Genomic DNA, 12,388 nt, shown 5'->3' on the forward strand with positions numbered 1-12,388 from the left:
GTTGTGGAACGTCACGAAGCCGCATGTGCACTGCAAGTGCAACTGCTTCCCCTTTAAGTTTACTCAAAATTATTGAGGACACTGTGGCAAATTGCCCATCAATTGCATCTCCAAATCTAGGGCCGGGGCAGCCCCATATTCATCTTGAATTTGTTTCAGCACTTCCGGTAAATTGGCAAGTGTTGGTGTACCGTGTGCGGTTGTGTAGAGCGCGGCAAATACCGTGCCCCAGGTATTACAGTTTTCTACTGTAGGGACCATCCCAAAAGGCAAGCACATTGTTAATATTCTATGTTTATCCTGAGGTCCTGTATGGGGAAATACTGCCTCCAGCGTAATAATTTTTTGTGCTAACTAAAACGGAGTTTCCTCTCGTTTGGTGGGTACTTTACCCATAATCGAATGTACAGTTGCAGGATTTATACCTTGCGTTACTGCATGTGGGTGTTCTGGAGCAGCACGTGCTGGGTTTGTATTTAATGTTTGCATCACGAATTGTGCTAAACATCTATATATTGCTGTTAACTCAATGTATAAGCGACAAACCTCAGCTACTGCTGCTAAATTTCCAACCGCAGGATGTGGTGTATAGGTGACCAATAAAGGCCAGGTAGGACCGTCATTACTTAGTGGACCTAACCTTACTGGTAATATTGTATGGGGTAGGGCGCCATCAAGCCAATGATTATGTTCTTGATAAGATAGAGGTACCTCTAATTATGCGTACGCTCTGTATTGTCCAGGCGCGTTCGCAGGTGTATATTGATGAAATGTATTTGTGTTCCCATCAACTGATGGAAATGTGACCCAAGAGTAAAAAAGTTCTGTTCCATAAGCTGCATGGGCGTCCACCACAAATGTGACTGGACCTCCCTGGGCCGTCAGGCCATTTGCTAGTAAGTGTACTGTGAGAGGTTGTCTCATGTTAACAGCTATTTGTACATGTTGGGGATTCGCCATGATTGTAACACTCTGAGTACAGAGAAGGCACACCAAAATGGGGTTTCCTTTTAAAGTTCAAGCTTGAAAAACCACCTGTTGTAATAGGATTACTTACGTAGCTGTGGTGGAAATCCTCAGCACCAGGGACGTCTCCGCATACAGCATTGAGGTGTCATTATATATAATGAGACAGAGATACTCCGGAGGACCCGAAAATTAGAGCCTGACCAAATGTTGGCGCCGCCATGTCGCGTAGACTCTCATTATTCTAACGAGACTACTGGATTTTGAGTAGCAACATCGTCCACGGTGTGAGAGACTGAGTCTGACCCAGTGTGGGTGACATCTGTCGCTCCAAATCCGGGTTTCGCTCCGGCTAACTAGTAGTGCCTCGTCTCTCCCAAAAGGTAGAGATGATTAGGCAGCCGAGCGCATGACATGTCATACTTCTCAAGGAAGTCGTGGTCACTCAGGTCGCATCCGGTTCTCTCATTCACAATTCAGTCTCATATATAAATGACAATAAAAAGCAGTATGAGTTTTAAAGACTGGTTTAATAAAATGACTGCATTCTAGATAGCAAAGCGTGAGCTGCAATAACCAGGACGACACAACATGATAATATTAAAATGGTGATGATGAGAGTGAAGCATAAGAATAACGCTATCATATTGCCACTAGAATCGATGGACTATTTCCTATCTGAGTCATAATCTGAGCACAGCATGTTAAACTCTAATTCTGCCTGTCAGGTCCCCCGGGGAGGACATCAACCCTCAGACCTGAGCAAAGGCCTGTAGTCTGTGTTAGCATCTGCAGCGAAGCATTCAGCAATCAGCAGACAGTCGTGGTTCCCTGGCTGGAATCTCCCTCTGAACGTTTAATGGGACTAGGAAGTGTTTTTATAATAACACAACTGATGTTCTAAGAAAATGTCCCTACATAAGGATGTGTATTTTCTACGAATGTTGGTGACTAAACTTCTACCACGTTCACCGGCAATGTATCAAACTGTAGCCTTGACTGAAGCACAAAGTGATCAAGAATGTCTTGTTTGAGAACACAGTTTTGGGCTAAGCAAAACAGTTAGATAGATGAAAATAAAACAAGACTGTAAAACTGGTTATTGTAAAAATAACAATGCAAAGCCAAATAAAATATGTCTAGGTCAAAGTGCACAGCGGCCCAGTGTGTTAAACTAACGTGCATGGAGCTATAACTAAAATGGCTACAGAACAGTACCAACGCCATCAAAAGCACGGCAGAAACAGTACACAGAAGGGGAACCACTCACCTTTCGACACTCAACGAAGAACCAGGATGTCATGGAGCCTGAACTACAGTTGCTCCCGATGCTGGTGTATCAGCTAATACACCAGTAATATCAAAGAAGGCGGCGGTGACGACCACGGTGAGTACCGCACCTAGGACACAGGGAGGGGGAGGAAAAAGAGAGTGACACACACACGCAACACCCCCACCCTCACCCACAACCCCATACACAAAAACAGATCCAACAACATTACATTTACACCCCGTAACCCCCTGGAAGAACGCAAGAACAAAAGGAAGTGAGTGCAAATAGTGATATTTAGAAATTTAGAAATACGCAGATAAAGTGAACAATTGTAAATAACAGTATATACAAATATTTACAATATGTACAGAAGGCCGTACACTGTCCATTGCAAATGTCTGTGTCCCAGGGGGCAAACAAACATGGGCGAAGCCCACACTCGACTCCTGCCTCAAAATGGAGAGAACACTGCAGGGGCATCAGGTTGAAAACACACAGCCACCTCAGGGGAAAGGGGAGAGGGGACACCTCAGCCGGAAGATGGTACTACGCCACTGTTCCTCGAGGGGACAACATGCCCACAGCGATGTCCTGGGGAGTGCAAAGCCACAGTCTCTCAAGTCTCTCAAGTGGGTGGTTGGCCCACTGCTTGGACCTGGGGACTGCAAATCCACAGTGTCTCAAGTCTCTCAAATGGGTGGGTTGCCCACTGCTTGGTCCTGGGGAGTGCAAAGCCACAGTCTCTCAAGTCTCTCAAGTGGGTGGATTGCCCACTGCTTGCTCCTGGGGAGGGCAAAGCCACAGTTTCTCAAGTCTCTCAAGTGGGTGGGTTGCCCACTGCTTGCTCCTGGGGAGTGCAAAGCCACAGTCTTTCAAGTCTCTCAAGTGGGTGGATTGCCCACTGCTTGGTCCTGGGGAGTGCAAAGTCACAGTCTCTCAAATGGGTGGATTGCCCACTGCTTGCTCCTGGGGAGTGCAAAGTCGCAGTCTCTCAAGTGGGTGACATGTTCAACTGGTTCTGGAGAGGGCTTAGTGCCCTGTCTGCCTCATCTTGTCAAGGATTGGGAGAGTGGATGCATTTCTCCACTGGTTCTGGAGGGGGCCTTGTGCCCAGTCTGCTTCATCCTGCCAAGGATTGGGTGAGAGGATGCATTTCTCCACTGGTTCTGGAGGGGGCCTTGTGCCCATTCTGCTTCATCCTGCCAAGGATTGGGTGAGTGGATGCATTTTTCCACTGGTTCGGGGGGGGGGCTTGTGCCCAGTTTGCTTCATCCTGGCAAGGAAAGTGATAGTGGATGCATATCTCCACTGGTTCTGGAGAGGGCCTTGTGCCCAGTGATGCTCCACCTGGGTGTGGCAGTTCCCATTCCCTCACCTGAGTGTCTGAGGCACGAGATGTGCAGGGAACAGGTAGCATGATACTCCATGGAGGCAGAGCCACACTCCATCCTGCGGCAACTTAGGCTGCAAACTGCTGGTAGTGCCTGTGCTGGTGGTGGTGCTTCAGGTGGTGGGTGGAGGGTCTAGGCCGCCTCCTGCATCCCAGGACTGCTGCCCACTGGGGATGCTGCTAATGACAGATGTAGTGACACCGGCTGGGCATGTGGCGGTGCAGATGGCGGCGCAGGTGGCTGTGCTTGCGGCGGTGTCTGCGGCAGAGATGCTGTCGGTGCAGGTGCTAGTAGTAATGGAGAGAGACACCAGGCCGTCTCCTGCAGCCTCGGATGGCTGCCCACTGGGGATGATGCTGCTGACTGTTGTTGTGGCAGCGGCGGTGCAGGGGGCGGTGCAGGTGGCGGTGCAGGTGGCGGTGCAGGGGGCGGTGCAGGTGGCAGGGCAGATGGCGGTGTAGGTGGCGGTGCCTGCGGCAGTGCCTTCAGTGGTACAGGTTGCTGGGCTGTCAGTACTTATGGTGGGCATCAGTCTCTCACCTGGAGGCTCCGAGGCCTGAAGTGCCTTGCCTTGGGTTTTCTTGCACTTCCCCACCTTGCCGGAGGATGCAGTTTTGGAGGAGACCTTGCTGGGTGGGTCGTGCTTTATGGCTGTGCTGCTTGCTGGCACCCTCTTCACCTTGGCAGGTGGTGGAATGGGTTGGTCCTTTGCAGGGGTCGCTGGCACACTGGCAGCCCTGACGGGTGCCCCCTTTGAATCCCTGGGACTTGCTGGTACCACAGCGGACGCCAACTTGGTGGCTGAGGTGCTGGCCTAGGATCTGGACACCCTGGCCAGAGGGAAAGGACGGGGGGAGGCATAGGGAAGAGGTCAAAGTTTGCAAGGAAAAGTTTTTTAGACACACTGGGACGGGAAGATGGAGAGGGTTTGGGAGTGGAGGAAGAGGGAGTGGTTGTAGGAGGTGTCTTTCTGCTGAGTTTGGGTGAAGGTGCATGGGCTGGATGCTGTTGTGAGGTGAATGGCTGTTGGGTGAGTGGGTGCTTGCGTTTGTGTACTTTGGGAGGAGGGCTCACAGACACTCTGGGAGAGGACACAGGGGATGTGTGCATGGTTGTGGGGGTTGTGACTGCTCGTGAGGGGTGTGTTGTGATGGATGTGCTGGTGATGGACGTAGCAGATGAGGATGTAGTGCATGCCGGTGTGAGTGGAGATGATACTGGGAGTGGGTGGACGAGGGGGAGGAGGGGGACATAGTGGAGACAGTGGATGTTGGTGTGTCTGCATGGGGATGGTGCTTGTGTGAGTGCCTGTGGGATGAAGTGTGGTGCTTGTGTTTGCCTGAGACACTTTTGTGTGTTGATTTGGGTGATTGTTGGTCTGAAGGTGTGCTTGGGATAGGCTGGGGTTGAAGGGATTGGGACTGGGTAGAGGAAGTTGGAGGGGGAGGCCAGACACAGGGACAATGGCTGACATCAGTTCTGAGGCCAGAGCATGAAATGCTCTCTGTTGGGCCACCATGCCAGAGTGAATGCCCTCCAGGTATGCATTTGTTTGTTGCAAATGCCTCTCGACACCCTGGATGGCATTCAGAATGGTTGACTGCCCAACAGTGAGGGATCTCAGGAGGTCAATAGCCTCCTCACTGAGGGCAGCAGGGCTGACTGGGGCAGGGCCTGAGGTGCCTGGGGTGAAGGAGATGCCCACCCTCCTGGGTGAACAGGCACAGGAAACATGCTGAGGGGCTGCTGGGAGGGCAGTGCTGGTAGGGGGGTGGCGGCTGTACCTGTTGTTGGGGTGGGCACAGAGGTGTCCACCACCCCCAGGGAGCTTCCATCGGAGGAGGAGTCGCTGTCACTGGTCTCCCTCCCGTTCCCGTTGTGGTGCTCCCTATCGCCCTCTGTCCCACCTGTGCCTTCACCCTCAGTGGATTTCCCCTCATGGGCCATGTGGGATGCAGTTCCTCCGTTGCCAGTGCCTCTGCTCCTCCGCAGATGATGCTAATGCACACAAGGACATGGTGACAAAACAAAAAGGGGGGGAGAGACAGAGGATACACTTGGTCAAAGCCAGCAACAACACTACCATTGGTGTACACAACACACAGGGAGCTGTCCTATGCACTAGGCCATGCACTACCAGTCACTAAGGTAGTCCCAAGCCCATGGGGTACAGCGGCTAATACCAGCATCTTGTCACAGTGTCCTTTCCTTGGGATCTACACGTCGCTGAACAAAAGACCCACCTTCCGGCGTCACCAACTCAGAAAGCTATTATAACACAGAGTTATGATGAAGCCTGTCCGAGGGGAAGGGAATTAGGGTAGGGAACAGCAGTGAGAGAGATCTGAAAAGTAAAGGTTAGAACAAATATGCATTTACTCATTCATAGAAATGTAACTCATCAATAGACTCTTGACTAAATGCCTCTCCGAGATATCAGATGGAGACCCCTTTTGAAATGAGGGCAAAGCCCCGTCTTTGACCCATGGAACAAGGGTAAACGATGACCTCAGAATCAAGAGATGGCAAGAACTTTGGACTATGATTATACTCAGAATATCAATCCTGTAACATCTATGCCTTCTCAACATAAACCTTGATCATGACTTAGAAAATCTCAAAGAATTAAATATGCTTTTCACATCTTAAGCTTTTCAAAGAACAATGAAAACTATGATTTGCTTATCTCCAGAAATACTTTCACATTCACAACAATAAATGCCAAAAAGTTTTACTCATTGAACTTGAAGCGCTTTACTTAATAATACCAGGAAGTGCTTTTACTCAAGTAGCCTGAATCACTTAGATTGTTGTGCCAAGAACCTTTTACTCCCGTGAATTGAAGTGCTTTGATTGTCGTGCCAACAGCGCTTTAAACCTGAGGACTGAAGCCCTTGAATTGCTATGCCAAGAGCGCTTTACATCTGTGAACTGAAGCGCTTGAATTGTTGTGCCAAGAGCTTTTTACATCTGTTAACTAAAGCGCCTGAATTGTCGTGCCAAGAGCGCTTTACATCTGTGAACTGAAGAGCTCGAATTTCTGTGCCAAGAGCGCTTCACATCTATGAACTGAAGCACCTGAATCGTTGTGCCAAGAGCGCTTTACCTCTGTGAACTGAAGCGCTTTAATTGCTGTGCCAAGAGCACTTTGCATCTTTGAACTGCAGTGCTTGAATTGCCGTGCCAAGAGAGCTTTACATCTGTGAACTGAAGCGCCTGAATTGTCGTGCCCAGAGCTCTTTACTTCTGTGAATGAAACACTTTGAATTGTTGTACAAAAGAGTGCTTTACATCTGTGAACGGAAATGCTTTGAATTGCTGTGCACAAAAGCGCTTTACATCTGTGAGCTGAAACGCTTTGATTGCTGTGCAAAAGAGCGCTTTACATCTGTGTTCTGAAATGCCTTTGATCGTTGCGCCAAGGCCACTGTACTCTAGAAACAGGAAACGCTTTGCTCATTATGCTAAGGAGCGCTTTACCTTTTGGAAGTAATGACTTTCTCCAAACTTGGATTTAGCAAGGCCTTACCGCTACGAGTATGACCTACTCATTTTTTAATGCACCATGGAAACAAGAATACTTTGGTTGGACGACACTCTGCCATCCAGGAACTCTGCTCTTCTCCAGAGAAACCCCCACGAGGTCTGGCTGCATCGAAGTCTTCAAAATAGTGAGCAACGTGCTTGGGCGTGGCTGGGCTTTATAGGCCTGCCACACCCCAAGATGGCTGCTGCCTCTAAAAACATGGGAATTGTAGTCCCTTCATAGAATAGCACTGATAAGTGCATTTTGTCCACCAATGTCCTGAACCTGCAGCTCTATGAGCTTTGCCACAGGGCAGACGACGCTGATGGTCACCTTTGGAACAACTGGGGATGACAAGTGGTGCGCATAAACCGCCACAGAGTCGCGCAGCGGAGTTTCCGGTGAGACCTGGACCGCGCCTGTCGTTATTCCTGACACATCTGCATACCTGACACCCATGGGACCCTGCCCAGTAGTAGATGCCCACTTACACCATTGGGGTTGGAGTGTTTCAGAGCCTGCACACAAGGGACCTACCCTGCCATGTTCGCCTTGGCCTAGGTCACCCACAACCCACATATCCTACCCAACTACCTCCTAAAGCGCACAAACTCAGGATTGAGAATCTGTACTCACCCCCTTGTTGCTGCTGTGAGGCCCTTCAGCGCCCATCCAACTCTGGATAGGCCACCACCAGGATGAGGAACATCAGGGGGCTCATGGTGCGAAGGGCACCCCTTCCACGTTGGGAGCCCAGCCCCAGCTGGGCCTCTGCCATTTTCTTCATCCAGCAACGCAGGTCCTCCCATTTCTTGTGGCAGTGGGTGCTCCGCCTGTGATAGACCCCCAGGGTCCGCACCTCCTTGGCGATGGCACACCAAATACCCTTTTTCTGGTGGGGGCTGAACTAGAGGGAAAAGACAGGAGGAAAAAAAATTACTCACCCGTCCGGACTGGCATACTCATTGCCCCCCAGTTCCCACCCATACACTGACCACCTCTCATACAGCACTCAGGCCAGGACGCCTCAGCACCTCCCAACATGTGGCTTACATCTACACCACTCCAAACATGCATTGCCCACACATCATGCTCTCAGTGTACTCACCTGTTTGTCTGGAGGACAGTAGAGTAAAGTCTACTGGGGTAGGACCCCATCCACCAGTTTCTCCAACTCCTCCGCAGTGAAGGCAGGGGCCCTTTCCCAAGACACTGTAGCCATTGTCGCTTCCAGACTCAGGTTACAGCAGCACTTGCAGTGTAGGATCTCTCCTATTGATGGTCAGGTAGCAAGTGAGTGAGTAGTTAGAAAATGGTGGTCATGTCCGCGGCGGTGCATACCGTCACCTCCGGCGTACATCGCCATTGGCTCCTGGAACCCATAGGGCCCAATGATAACCAATGCGAAGTTGTACCGCAGTCATCGACCGCCTACCGCAACGGCGCACAACGCAGCGCACTTACCTCATTTCCACTTGTCCTTCCTCACAGGTCGGGCAGCCGCCATTTCAGGGTGGCACATGGCATGGCATCTAACTGCGTCACAGCAGACATTGGCTCATAAAATGACTCTCGACTTTACATACTGCTTCTGTGACCTAACTTCAGCAACAGTTGTGGATTCTATGTGGAAATATGACCTTCTGCTCACCGTTCTCCTCCACAGGCTACAACCGCTGAGGCAGATGATGAGATGATGGCATCCTCCAGTGTACAGACCCCTGTTGGACATGTCGACAATGGAGGAGAGACACATTATCATCACATACAGACTTGATCGTGCCACAATTCAAGAGCTGTGTGCCCAATTGGAGCCAGACCTGATGTCAGCCATCCACCAGCCCACAGTAATGCCCCCTCTAGTGCATGTTCTGTCACTGCTGCATTTCCTGGCAAGTGGTTCATTTCAAACTACAGTGGCCATGGCATCAGGAATGTCTCAGCCAATGTTCTCCAACGTGTTGTCCAGAGTGTTGTCTGCCCTGCTGAAACACATGCGCAGCTACATTGTATTCCCCCAAGTGGAGGATTTGGACACAGTGAAAGCTGACTTCTACGCCCTGGGACATATCCCCAACATCATTGGTGCCATTGATGGTACACATGTAGCATTTGTTCCCCCCCTGGAGAAATGAACAGGTTTACAGGAATAGGAAAGGCTACCACTTGATGAATGTGCAGATGGTGTGTTTGCAGACCAGTACATCTCCCATGTGAATGCCAAATATCCTGGCTCTGTGCATGACGTCTATATCTTGAGGAATAGCAGCATCCCTTATGTGATGGGACAACTCCAGAGGCATCGGGTGTGGCTAATGGGTGAGCCCAAGGTCCCCACCCACTATACGTAGGTGTCTAGGTATGGGGTTGTCCCTAAGGGTTAGTGTGTGTCTAAGAGTTGTCCCTTGATATTTACAGGTGACTCTGGTTACCCCAACCTGTCATGGCTATTCACCCCAGTGAGGAATCCCAGGACAAGGGCAGAGGAACGTTACAATGAGGCACATGGGCGTACAAGGAGGATCATTGAGAGAACCTTTGGCATCCTGAAGGCCAGGTTCCGGTGCCTCCAACTGACAGGTGGATCACTGTACTACTCACACAAGAAGGTGTGCCAGATAATTGTGGCATGCTGTATGTTGCACAACCTGGACTTGAGATGTGAGGTGACTTTTCTGCAAGAGGATGAGCCTGGAGATGGTGTTGTGGAAGCGGTGGAGCCTCTGGACAGTGAGGAAGAGGAGACAGATGAAGAAGATGTGGACAACAGAACAAACATTATATAGCAGTACTTCCAGTGACACACAGGTAAGAGACTGTAACTCAACTAACTTAACTTTACTTTTCAGTAATCTTTTGGACATTGTACATGGCAGCCTCTTACCCTCTGTCTATGGACACCGACTGTACCCTTTGGATTCTCTATTCTCAGATGTGTGTGCCCCATTCTGGCTCCTGCTATATGTAGTGCTGCCCACCAAAAGTCATCCTGTAGTACATGTCACTGTACATATACAATGCAATGCTTTGATAATGTTTTACTAATACATTTATCGATTCTTGAAACTGACTCAATATGGTATTTGTTTCAAGGGTGTTCATTTTTGTGCCAATAAGTATGGGGGTATGTGCAAGGGGCTGAGGGGGTGATGATGGAGGAATGTCCAATTAGAGTCCAGTCTATTGGTATCACAGGTGCATTGTCCAAGGAGACATAGGAACTGGAGCAATGTCAGTTCAAGGTGGCAGGGTGACATGGTGGGACAGAAGGGTGACAATCAGGAGGGTCTTATTTCCTGGCAGGGGTCTTGGCAATGTTCTATGTCTTCTGCCTGGATTGCAAGGACCGTTTGCGGGTGGTTCTCCTTCTGCAGGGGGTGGGGTGCTGGTCACCTGTTGGTCCTGTGGCGGGGCCTCCTGTCCACTAGCGCCGGCGAAGGTGGAAGGCTGTTCCTCGGTTTGGCTAGTGCCAGGCACTCGTTGTTGTGCCACTCCCTCCCTAATGGTCTTGCCCATGTCAGCCAGCACCCCTGCAATGGTGACCAGGATGGTGAATATTTTTTTTAGGTCCTCCCTGATCCCCAGGTACTGTCCCTCCTGTAGCCGCTTAGTCTACTGTTACTTGGCCAGTACCTGGCCCATGGTCTCCTGGGAATGGTGGTACGCACCCATGATGTTTGAGAGCACCTTGTGGAGGGTTAGTTCCATGGGCCTGCCCTCTCCCTGTCGCACAGCAGTCCTCCCATCTTCCCTGTTGTCCTGTGCCTCTGTCCCCTGAACGGTGTGCCCACTTCCACTGACCCCAGGTCCCTGATCATCCTGTCTTTGTGGGGTTGCCTGGGTCCCTGTGGTGGTGGACACACTGCTGATTGGCGTGTCCTGGGGACAGTGGCATGGGCCCGCTGGGTGGGTGCTGTGCTGGTGGTTCCTGAGGGGGGAGGCTCTGTGGTGGTTTGGGACTGTGGCAGGGTAACCGACTGTCCGGAGGTCCTAGATGGGCCAGGTTGTTCATCGTGATCCAGACGCGCAGAACTGCTGTCATCACTGTGGGTCTCTTCTGGGAGGGTGCTGCATGTGGCTGGCACCTCCTCTCCTGTGATGTTGGGCAGGAGTCCTGTTGGGAGAAAAATGCATTGTCAATGTATCTGCGTGTGCCATCTTGTGCATGGCTGTGTTTCCCTCTATGACTGTGATTTCCCTGTCGTCTTGGACTTGTGTGAGTGTTGATTTTGTGGTTTGGGTGAGTTTCTCTATGGGGCATGCTGGGGTGATGGGTGTCCATGCAGGTCTGTGATGGGTGTCCATGCATTTGGGGTCCATGCAGGGCTTGGTATTGGGATGGGTGAGTTGTGCTAGTGGGGTATATGTGAGTTTGTGGAGTGATGGGGATGGGAGTTTGTGATGGCATGCAGGTAGGGTGGGGGATTTATTAGTAAAGATTTGAATTACCAGAGTCCAGTCCTCCTGCTACTCCTGCGATGCTCCCAGTGTGCATGATCACCAAGACTTGCTCCTCCCATGTTGTTAGTTGTGGGGGAGGAGGTGGAGGCCCACCACCAGTCCTCTGTACAGCAATCTGGTGTCTTGAAACAACGGAACACACCTTCCCTCGTAGGTCATTCCACCTCTTACTGATGTCATCGCTTGTTCTTGGATGCTGTCCCACAGCGTTGACACTGTCCACGACTCTGCGCCATAGCTCCATCTTCCTTGCAATGGACGTCTGCTGCACCTGTGATCCAAATAATTGTGGCTCTACCCGGATGATTTCCTCCACCATGACCCTTAGCTCCTCCTCTGAAAACCTGGGGTGTCTTTGGGGTGCCATTGATGTGGTGTGAGTGATATGTGTGAGGATGTGTGGGGTGAGGTGTGGGGTGCTGTGTTGTGGTGTGGGCTGTGAGTTGCGTGGATGGTGTATGGGTGCTGGTGTTCTATGGCTCAGATTGAGTGGGTGCTTCTGGCTTGTGTCTCTCTCTGTTTGCAATTTTATTTTTGTTCGTAATGGGTTGTGGGTAATGTGGGTTTGTGTTTTATAGTGGATTGGGTGTGTGAGTGTGGTGTGTGTATGTGTGTCAGGTGTGTGTATTTTGAATTGTCCAATGTGGTGTAGGTTAGTAGGTGTGAGTGTATTTTGAGCACGGCAGTGTGTACCGCCAATGTTTTACCGCGGTTGAAAGACTGCTGTGTTGATTTGTGGGTCGTGATACTGTGGGCGTATTCCTGTTGGCT

Source organism: Pleurodeles waltl, chromosome 6 (genome assembly GCF_031143425.1).
Source record: "Pleurodeles waltl isolate 20211129_DDA chromosome 6, aPleWal1.hap1.20221129, whole genome shotgun sequence".
Lineage (NCBI taxonomy): Eukaryota > Metazoa > Chordata > Amphibia > Caudata > Salamandridae > Pleurodeles > Pleurodeles waltl.